Source organism: Chlamydotis macqueenii, chromosome 12 (genome assembly GCF_036417535.1).
Source record: "Chlamydotis macqueenii isolate bChlMac1 chromosome 12, bChlMac1.mat, whole genome shotgun sequence".
NCBI lineage: Eukaryota > Metazoa > Chordata > Aves > Otidiformes > Otididae > Chlamydotis > Chlamydotis macqueenii.
Window position 1 is genome coordinate 9,922,221 of NC_141567.1, and position 8,857 is coordinate 9,931,077.

General features: G+C 38.2%; 1 long non-coding RNA gene across 3 annotated transcripts; it reads left to right on the plus strand.

Annotated features, from left to right (window-relative positions):
* The first annotated feature begins 405 nt into the window (after positions 1 to 405).
* Positions 406 to 7,813, plus strand: LOC147599233 (uncharacterized). 3 transcript variants are annotated; one of them, XR_015259899.1, is made up of 5 exons: positions 406 to 774; positions 2,238 to 4,445; positions 4,876 to 5,037; positions 5,305 to 5,473; positions 5,566 to 6,767. It is a non-coding gene; the product is annotated as an uncharacterized LOC147599233 (long non-coding RNA). The 3 variants fall into 3 exon arrangements; XR_015259900.1 differs by lacking the exons at positions 2,238 to 4,445; positions 5,566 to 6,767 and adding an exon at positions 6,799 to 7,813; XR_015259898.1 differs by lacking the exon at positions 2,238 to 4,445.
* Positions 7,814 to 8,857: the final 1,044 nt, after the last annotated feature.

The window sequence follows — 8,857 nt, forward strand, 5'->3', positions numbered from 1 at the left end:
CTCAAAGATTGTTCAAAGCTATATTGTAATGTGCAGTTGGTCACACCAATTCAGCATGTAACTGTTGGCATGAAAAATACCATTTATTCAATCTCAACTTCAAAAATATAATTGAGTGAAGAAAAATAACAATTCCTTTCTTGACCCATTCTGCATTTATACTCCAATTCTATGTTCAACATGCAGCTTTGTTGCACATATTGTATGAGTGTCCTCCATAATTAAAGCTTTATTTGAACCTCCCCCCTCCTTCCACATCACTCTTGGTTGGATCAAAACAATAGAGACAAAAAAAAAAAAAAAAAAAAAAAAAAAAAAAAAGAAACGTGCCTGGGCTGCAGAAGGAGAGAGGAAGAGAGATTATTTAACAAAGTAGCTAATGGTGGTGGGGAAGAAGGGGGTTGATTTTCGCATCTCAGAACTACTGAGCCTGCGAATATTACTGAAATAACATCTGGGAACAAAGCTCTGCTTTAAGTAAATTCACCCATGAGTGTTGCTAAGCAATGGAGAAAAAGCAAGGGAGAGGGAGAGTGCCTGACTTTAGGATTAGAAGGATAGACAGGAGATAAAAAAAAAGTAAGGCTTCTACATGGTCTTATTTATATGAACTTTCAAGTTCTTTGTTTTTGTTTCTCTCTTCCAAACTATTTGTACCACCATTAATCAGATCTGGTTCAGCAGCTACACCAGTGCATACCCAGCACACAGAGAGTTGCACTGCATCCTGAAGCCCTGGCACAAGCAGTCAACATTTGTCTCTGGATTAAACAGGTAAGAACCAGAGAAACTGTCCTGATGCAACTATTATAGAATTTGCTGCCTATATTTTAGACAAATACTGCAGGCACCTGTTTTATCTAACTTAAACTATGTACGGTATGGGAAATAAAGCGCTTGTGATAGCTACAGCTTGTTCTAATTCAGTTCTTATGCTAGTAGTTACAGAGAGGTGTGTGGTGTTTTAATCAGGCAAGATAGATAAATCCTGTATTTTCATCTGACTTAAGTGAAGTTTTTCTGTCCACTCTCTACTGGCTTCTTGATATTCTAACAGTTTTTCCACTCTGCTTTAGTAAGATTACCTCAAATCTTTAGGAAAGCAACGACACATTTTCAACTGTAGACAGATGCATTGCCTCTTGTGTTACTTCACAGCAGAAAACATTTGTTGCCTAGTTCAACTAATGCCTCCATAACCATAGCACGTACATTCGTAAAGCATGTATTGTTGGAACAGTAAGTTGAATTCTTTGTTTTGTTTTTACATGGCAACAGTCTTGTTTTTTTAATCATCTTAAATACTCCAGAATGCTTGTCTCTTTATTACTCTGAATTATATTCCATGTGCTAGAGCATTTGCAGCTTTCCAGGTCATTTCATAGGCATTGAACTTTTACTGTATACCTGTCTTTTTAACATTTGCTAATAACTCACCTGGAAAGAGTGACATTTGTTGCTGAGTAACAGATGTCTGCATACACAGCGTGAACTAGTAGCATTTATCAGCCTGATAACCTAGTTATGATTAACTGCCTAGTCAGTATTTTTGTTAGAGATATTATGAAGGACTTTCCCAAAATTCAGTATATTCTAAATATATCACTTCTACAGCACTCCAGCAATGTTCATTGCACGTGGGATGCATCTCCCTAACAGGCAAAGAGCACTTATCAGACTAAAAAATGGAGACTAATCAAGAAGATTCAGTCCTGTAATCACATTTTTATTTCATACACTTTCAATTAATATTTAAAAAGCAGAGACTTTACTAAATTTAAGCTCAAAGAAGCTTGGACAATGTACAAAGGCAGGTTAAGCCACATGCTGAAGAAATAACCTACAAGTTTTCCACTGAAAGTTGATAAATGAATTACTGAAATTGGAAAGTTTCCTGTGTCTAACACATAAGTCACCCCTTGTACCATATTTTATTTACACACACAGTTAGCAGCTAATTGATAGACAGTTGCTTTTACAGCTTAACAAAGAATCAAACCATTTTTTTTTTCCTCCAAGAAATCATAAAGGCAGTCCACTACAAAGTGATCAAGTGGAAATATAAACTAGGATGGAAGAAAGATCCTGTGGATAAACCATGTTATCAGTTACACATAGCAAACCTCTTGAAGTGGATGACATGTAGAAAGTGTACAGAGATATATGATGTTGCATGTTGCATCGCCCAATTGACCTATTTTTTGTTTCCCTTTTGCTTTTTGTTAATGAAAAGCAAGGAAGGAGAGAAGAAATCTTTCCTATCAGCAGCAGCAGGGGTTGCTGCAGGAAGATGATAATTCCCTCCTGCTACTCTGCTGACAACAACCAAGCTTCACAGGAGGAGCAAGGCATATTAATCATGGAATTGAAAAACACAGCAGTTTCTACAGCTTTGCCTCACCTTAGTTGATTTACATTAATTTAGGATCAACTGGCTTACAGTGGAATTATGCTATGTATGGAAGATAACAGAGGAGGAAGAATTCAGTGTCATTTCCAGTTTGTCTGTGCATAAGAGGCAGGTTGTCTATGTATATAAACACTTTCAGAGCATCTCTGGTTAAACACAGACCACTGAGTTCCTTAAAAGCACAATGCAAAACCAAGGGCTTCCTAATTCCATACTACATGTTTTATAAATGCTGTATTTGAAGATATATAGAATTAAATGTAAACAGTGAAAAATATTAACAGCTGGCAAGACAGGGTCCAATCCAATGTCTGGTGAAGTCAGAGGCCTAGAGGTTTTTGCTCTGGCTCTTTCATCATGTTATAACAAAGGCACCCCATCATGGGCTGCTAAGATAAATGCAAATATTGTGTCAAAGACAGTCAGGCACCCCCAGAATTAAAAATCTGAGCACACAGCAGCTTATGGGCAGCAGCTTTGGGCATGTGGCACAACATCTGTTACAAAAACACTAGAAAGCAGACCTGCGGCAAACTGGCCCACTGCCAGCTCTCGAGGTTCCCCCTCCCGACGAGGCTGCCGGTAAATGGACAGATGGCAGCCAGCGCGCTCGCAGGATAGCTGCCTTGGTTAACGATCAAGTATGCTGAATGATTTCAGATTCACCCTGCACCAGGCACTCTATTTTCTATTCAATCCTTAACACTATGTCCTAATAGGAATATAGTCTGGTATGAGGAAACCAGTAGATACTGCATTTTACAAGACAGTATCTCTGGAACAATTTGTCAGGGAACATTAGATCTGCTTTCATGAATAAAGGCAGAATCAGCCAAGTTTACAGGGCTGCTTCGTTCATAATTTTAATTCTACAGTATCTGAAGAGTGGGGAAGGCAACAAACTTTAAGATGCAGGTCAGTTAACATCACAAGCTGCCCCTACAGAGGCACTCAGCCGGAAGAGCAGAGTAGATGTTAACAGCACACAGGACACCGTATCACAGCGGCTTTTCCACCTTCCCCTGCAGTTCTGCCTGCCTGATGTACATCACACTGAGCTCTCCTGGACAGGACAGGCGTCATAAGCAACCCTGGTGACATGCTTGTCACCCAAGCTTACAGATGTGTGGATTCATCCCTGGAAAACTATTATTTCTTGGTTTTTATGGGTGAATCTGTACATGAAGTTTGGCCCTCTTACTCCCAAGGAGGCAAATAATTCAGTACTGAACACTAGTAAATAGCACAGAAGTGGACTTTTGGCCCCAGCATTACAAGATACATCTTCTAATTCTTCCTCTTTATGATTATGTCTTTAGCAGCATGTTTGTAGACTTAGTGACAGAGTTACTCAATTTTCTTCTCCATAAATTAGTAGGGCATGAATAATCTTTAAAGATAAAACATCTTGAATTTTTTCAAATTCTTTAAACACTTCGTTTCTACTGCATATCCATTTTATCAGTCCACCCAAAATCCCATGCAGATAAACAGCTAGTCAAATTAAAATTAAAATCACAGAAGTTATTTATCACGTATTTGTCTCCCACAACCATTTTATTCAATGTTGCACCTGGTAAGTACTCTGATAAAATACAGAGAGTACCACCTCTTTTCTTTTCTGCCTGCATTAGAGAAGTCCTTTAGCTTAAAGAGGGGAAAAAACCCCAACAAAAATAAGTAGAAAAGCAGAGGAGGACAGAACCAAAACCAGCTCTCCTGAAGGAGGTGGGAGTTGTACCATGGACCTGACTGAAGCCAGCAGCTCACACTTATCTGTTAACCCAGTTGCAAAGAGGACAACTGAAGAAAACTGGAAAATGCAAAGCAATTCTAATGAGCAATCAAAAAATTAGCAGCCTACACAGTCAGGTAACTGCCCACTACAGAACAGCAGGTTCTCTGACTGGCGCTGGGAAAGACTCACACTTTGAGCTCTGCAAAAGCACAGACCTTATACTACCGTAAGTGCTGAACCAAGTAGACCTGCATTACAACGATCTGGAAGACTCTCACAGCAGTGAACCTGCCCATGGTCAGTCTATGAACATTGCATAAATCTTCTGCTAGCTTTCCTTTTCTGCTGTGAAACTGGTTTTTTTCAGAGATGTTTGTAGGGCATTGCCATAATTACACTATCAAATCATCAGTAGCAGCCAACAATACATATGCCCCACTAATTCTGACATCGAAAGGTGTTACAAAAATTTCAGAAGAACAGAAGCAAGAACTCTACCCTTGCACCGAGCTCCTTAGTAGTCTGCTCTGTGCAACTTTCCCCTCTCTTGGAAAGGAAACAATGTTGTGACCACCAGTGGGTGATCACTAGAGCACTGAAGTCAGAGATGCAATTTGAAATAAGTGCAAACCTGTCAAAAATGGAGACAGGGAAGAAATCTCATTTTCTGTCTCAGCTTTAAGAAAGTCTAATCAGACCTTAGTGAAATTTAATCTTTGCCTTCCAGGCTTTCTGGGGAAAGAAGAAAAAAAAAAAAAAAAAAAAAAAAAAAAAAAAAAAAAAAAAGAAAAAGTGTTCTGAGTCCATAAAGTATCAAGAGAGGAAAAACACCAATCAACTACAGGAAAATACCTGAAAAGTGTTTGTTTTTCTTGGCACTAATCACCTGGTAAGTGTGCAAACAATGTCATTAAAGAGTGAATCACAGAAAAGCTACACATCGCTATTTTCACCAAAGTCAAAAATACACTATCAGATAGAAATTCATAAAATAGTATGAAAAAGATGAGACAAGTTAGCTACAACAATAATTAGGAAGGCCAGACAGTCAGAAGATAGTACTAGTTCATAATGCTAAGACAGTCATAGAGACAGAAAGTCTGTCTGCCAGCGGTCCTGTACTGGTAACTTATTTTGCTTTCTGTTCCCACTAAAGGTTTACAGCCCAAACAAACCTAGCAGAAATGCATTTTCATATTATGAGCCCTTCCGCAGAACAATTCTGCTTCAAACCCACTCATCAGGCTGGAATTGACAGAACCCAAGCTCCAGTCTTGTTTTTCAGCCACAGGTCCACACTCCCCTCTCTTCTTATCCATCTCCAGGTAATAACTGTCCTATGTTGTCTCATGCAAAAAACACAAGTTCGGTTTTTTTTTTTTTTCCTTCTTCAAAACTTCTTTACTTTCCTGGACAGATAATGCACAGTGTCATTAGGCCCAAAAGAGGCAACTACGGAGTGCTGCTGTCTGGGTGTGACATTCACAGATCAACAGAAAGTTGTCGCTGCGGGGGGACGGGGAAGGCCTGTTTGTGAGTTTTTATTCCCATCTGTCAGCTCAGGAGCAGCAACAGTGCCAAGGGAAGTCTTTGCTCATTCAGCATCTGTGGCCTAATATTTGCCAAGAGTTTGATCCTGACCTCCTGGTTTGTGCCTACGGTACCCGGGATTCCCAGGTGGTCTCACAGGCAAACATTAGCCTAGTTTAGGACTGCTGAGCTTGCAGAATCAGTCCGCCATAAGCTATGTTTTGTTGATACAGTGTGTTCTAGCAAACACTAGAACACTGGTATTTCTTAGATTCTTCCAGTACTCTGCTTACAGTCCAATGAGATTAGGCTTTGCAGCTTTGGGAAAACAAAGCAAGCAATTCTTATCAAGATACGGCAATCAGGGACACTAAAAAAAAATAAAAAAAAAAAAGAAAAACAAAGACACAAGTGGTAAAATTGTACTCAATTTTTTCCACTAGTTGTCTAACACATCAGCCATCCCAGACCAACTCATTTTTACCTCATATCATGCTGGACAAAGCGAAACATCCAGAAAACATCACAAAACAAGTATAATTTTAGGGTCAACCACTTACGGATGTGCAGGTCTAAAATAATTGTAGATGGTGCGCATACATTGAGATTAAAAACTAGAGAGTGCTATATATATAAACTAGGAGTTCAATTTAATTTTTATATGCACTGTTTCCTACATATCCTTATTGTCACCTACAGAGTCCTCCACTTATTAATTCCACAATTCATACAATCATGCAAAAAAAAAAAAAAAAAAACCATGGTTCTGTTGCATATGGTTACACAGCAGAATGTCTGTGGAATAAAGTACACTAATTAAAATAATTGTATTTTAATTATGCAATTAAAACTCAACACTAATATTGCAATTACAGTACTTGTAAAATGCATCTCTGCAGAAAGCTAGAAAGTTGGAAAGAAAAAGACAGCCTGATCTCTTACTGTACAGACACACAATAATTCTTAATTTGTTCTTGCCTGGGCAGGTAAGAGGTTGTGTCCTATTCACAATTAATTAGAAAGAACATGTGTTCCTTGTGAATGATGTCATGTCTAGTAATATACATAAATTAATTCATGTCAGCATTGTCCATGTTTTGTCTTTTTTTTTTTTTTTTAGGTACAGGATGTACTAATTTTTTACCAAGATTACTATAAATCCTCTATGGATTTTACAATATCTATAGAGAAATATTATGTACATTGCCTGATGCTTTATAAAAGTGTAAGTTGTTTTTTTGCTAGTTTTTTTTTTGTTTGGTTTGATCTTTACCAACTAATCGGGCTAAGAGAAGTCATGTGATATGAACAGATTACATTCTGTTTGGGCATCTACAGCATTAACACAGAGAGGTTATCACAAAGGCTCAATAGCAGCTACCTATTCTGGGTTTATCGCCTTGAGGAAACAGCACTGTCTCTAACACCAAAACCAAAATAACATCGCATTAAACATGCAAAATCTAAGAAGGTCTCAGCTTTAAGTGTCCTTTGATCTTTCATAACAGAAGGAAGTGTAAACCAAGATCAGGTTTACTAAGCACAGATCAAAGCGTAGTCTAGTTCCTTCCTTTCCAATAGCAACTAAAGATCGGAGATAAATTTCTAGAGAAAAGTATTTGGATATTTATAGGTTATTTTTGCCATCACGGAATCATAGAATGTGCTATTCTAATGCTAAAAACAACAACTTCTGGACTGTGACCTGGATTTCTCCTAGCTCTAATTTGGAAATTGCTTGTCTTCCTCTGGCACTACAGTGTGTGTTAATTGGGAGCATGGACATCTAGCACTCCTATGAAGAGCCAACAAAGTTGTTACAGTAACACTGAAAAACTTAGAAGTCCCAGCATTATTTTAAAATATGACTTATCCAGAAAAGACACCCTTCCAACTGATTCAGAACTTTTACTGTGAGGGATTGGTGATACAGATTGTTTGAAAAATCATTGACTATAAAATTTTTCTCCAACCTTGGAAATCACCTTCTGTTCCTAGCACCATATGAATTAATAACTGAAAAGCACTGCACAACAACAACAAAAAACTATAGTGCACTTGGATTTCACTTCCAGGAGCAGTTTAGTCACATTTTATACTCCAAGAATTGTAATTCTTTACAACAGTGGGAGCTTAAAATGCATTATATTGTCTAATTCCTTTGAAACTTGTAGCATGATCTTAATATGGCCTTTAAAATAACACACAATTTAAGTACCATAAAAACCTTACAGCTTCTTCCACAATTAAATTCCTTCAATGAAAAGTAATATCTTGTATTTTTGCAAGTGAAAGCAGCAGCTGTATATGCTGAAGCACAACTTAGTGTAAGCAGATACCATTAACAATTGAGACTTTTATGACTGAACCTTTTTTCCACATATAAGCCAATATGAAGCCAAGGTATCTGTGAACTACATGCTTTTTTGTGTATTCATACAAATATATCACTCTTGAAAGAAGACAAATATTTTCACTGCAAGTTTGGTCATTCTCACAGCAGTCAGCAGGAGATTGGATGTACTGTTCCTGCTTATATCAGTAGGACAGGATCAGCTTCTTGTAAGACACCACCACACTGAATTAGCTCACCTAAAACTTCACACGCCTTAAAGTAGATTTTATTTCTCAATAGATCAGTTGACAGACAAGTGATAACAGCTAAAATTCAGACTACATTCTTTATTAAAACTGACACAGCCCTGCCTCTTCAAATTAACACTTCCACTCCCTCTTCTCCAGCTCTTCCCCAAAACCCCTCGCTACATTCCAGTACCACCAGACCCCCACATATGAATGGCTGGATTGCGTCCAGGGTTCATCATCTTACAGCTGGTTTCAAAACCACAAGACAGAATGACATCTGTGCACATTAGATGCCCAGCTATCATTACCATACTCAATTCAGCTCTCTCCTTAAATTAATTTGTCAAGTGCTTCTCAGTACAAAGAATCAGGTATTTTTTAAAAAACATTTTCAAAGCTAGAGCCAATATAGACAGGTTTCCCTACATTCCCAGATTAGTTGCATAATACTGCTGCCCTTTTGTAAAGCTAGATCACACTGGCACTTCAGAAATGGCTGCAGTTTCCAAGCGATGACAGAATTTCACATCCCCGCCCTATTCCCTCTGAGTGCCAGGATCCTTTCCAATGCCTGCAGCAATGCTTTGAAGTAG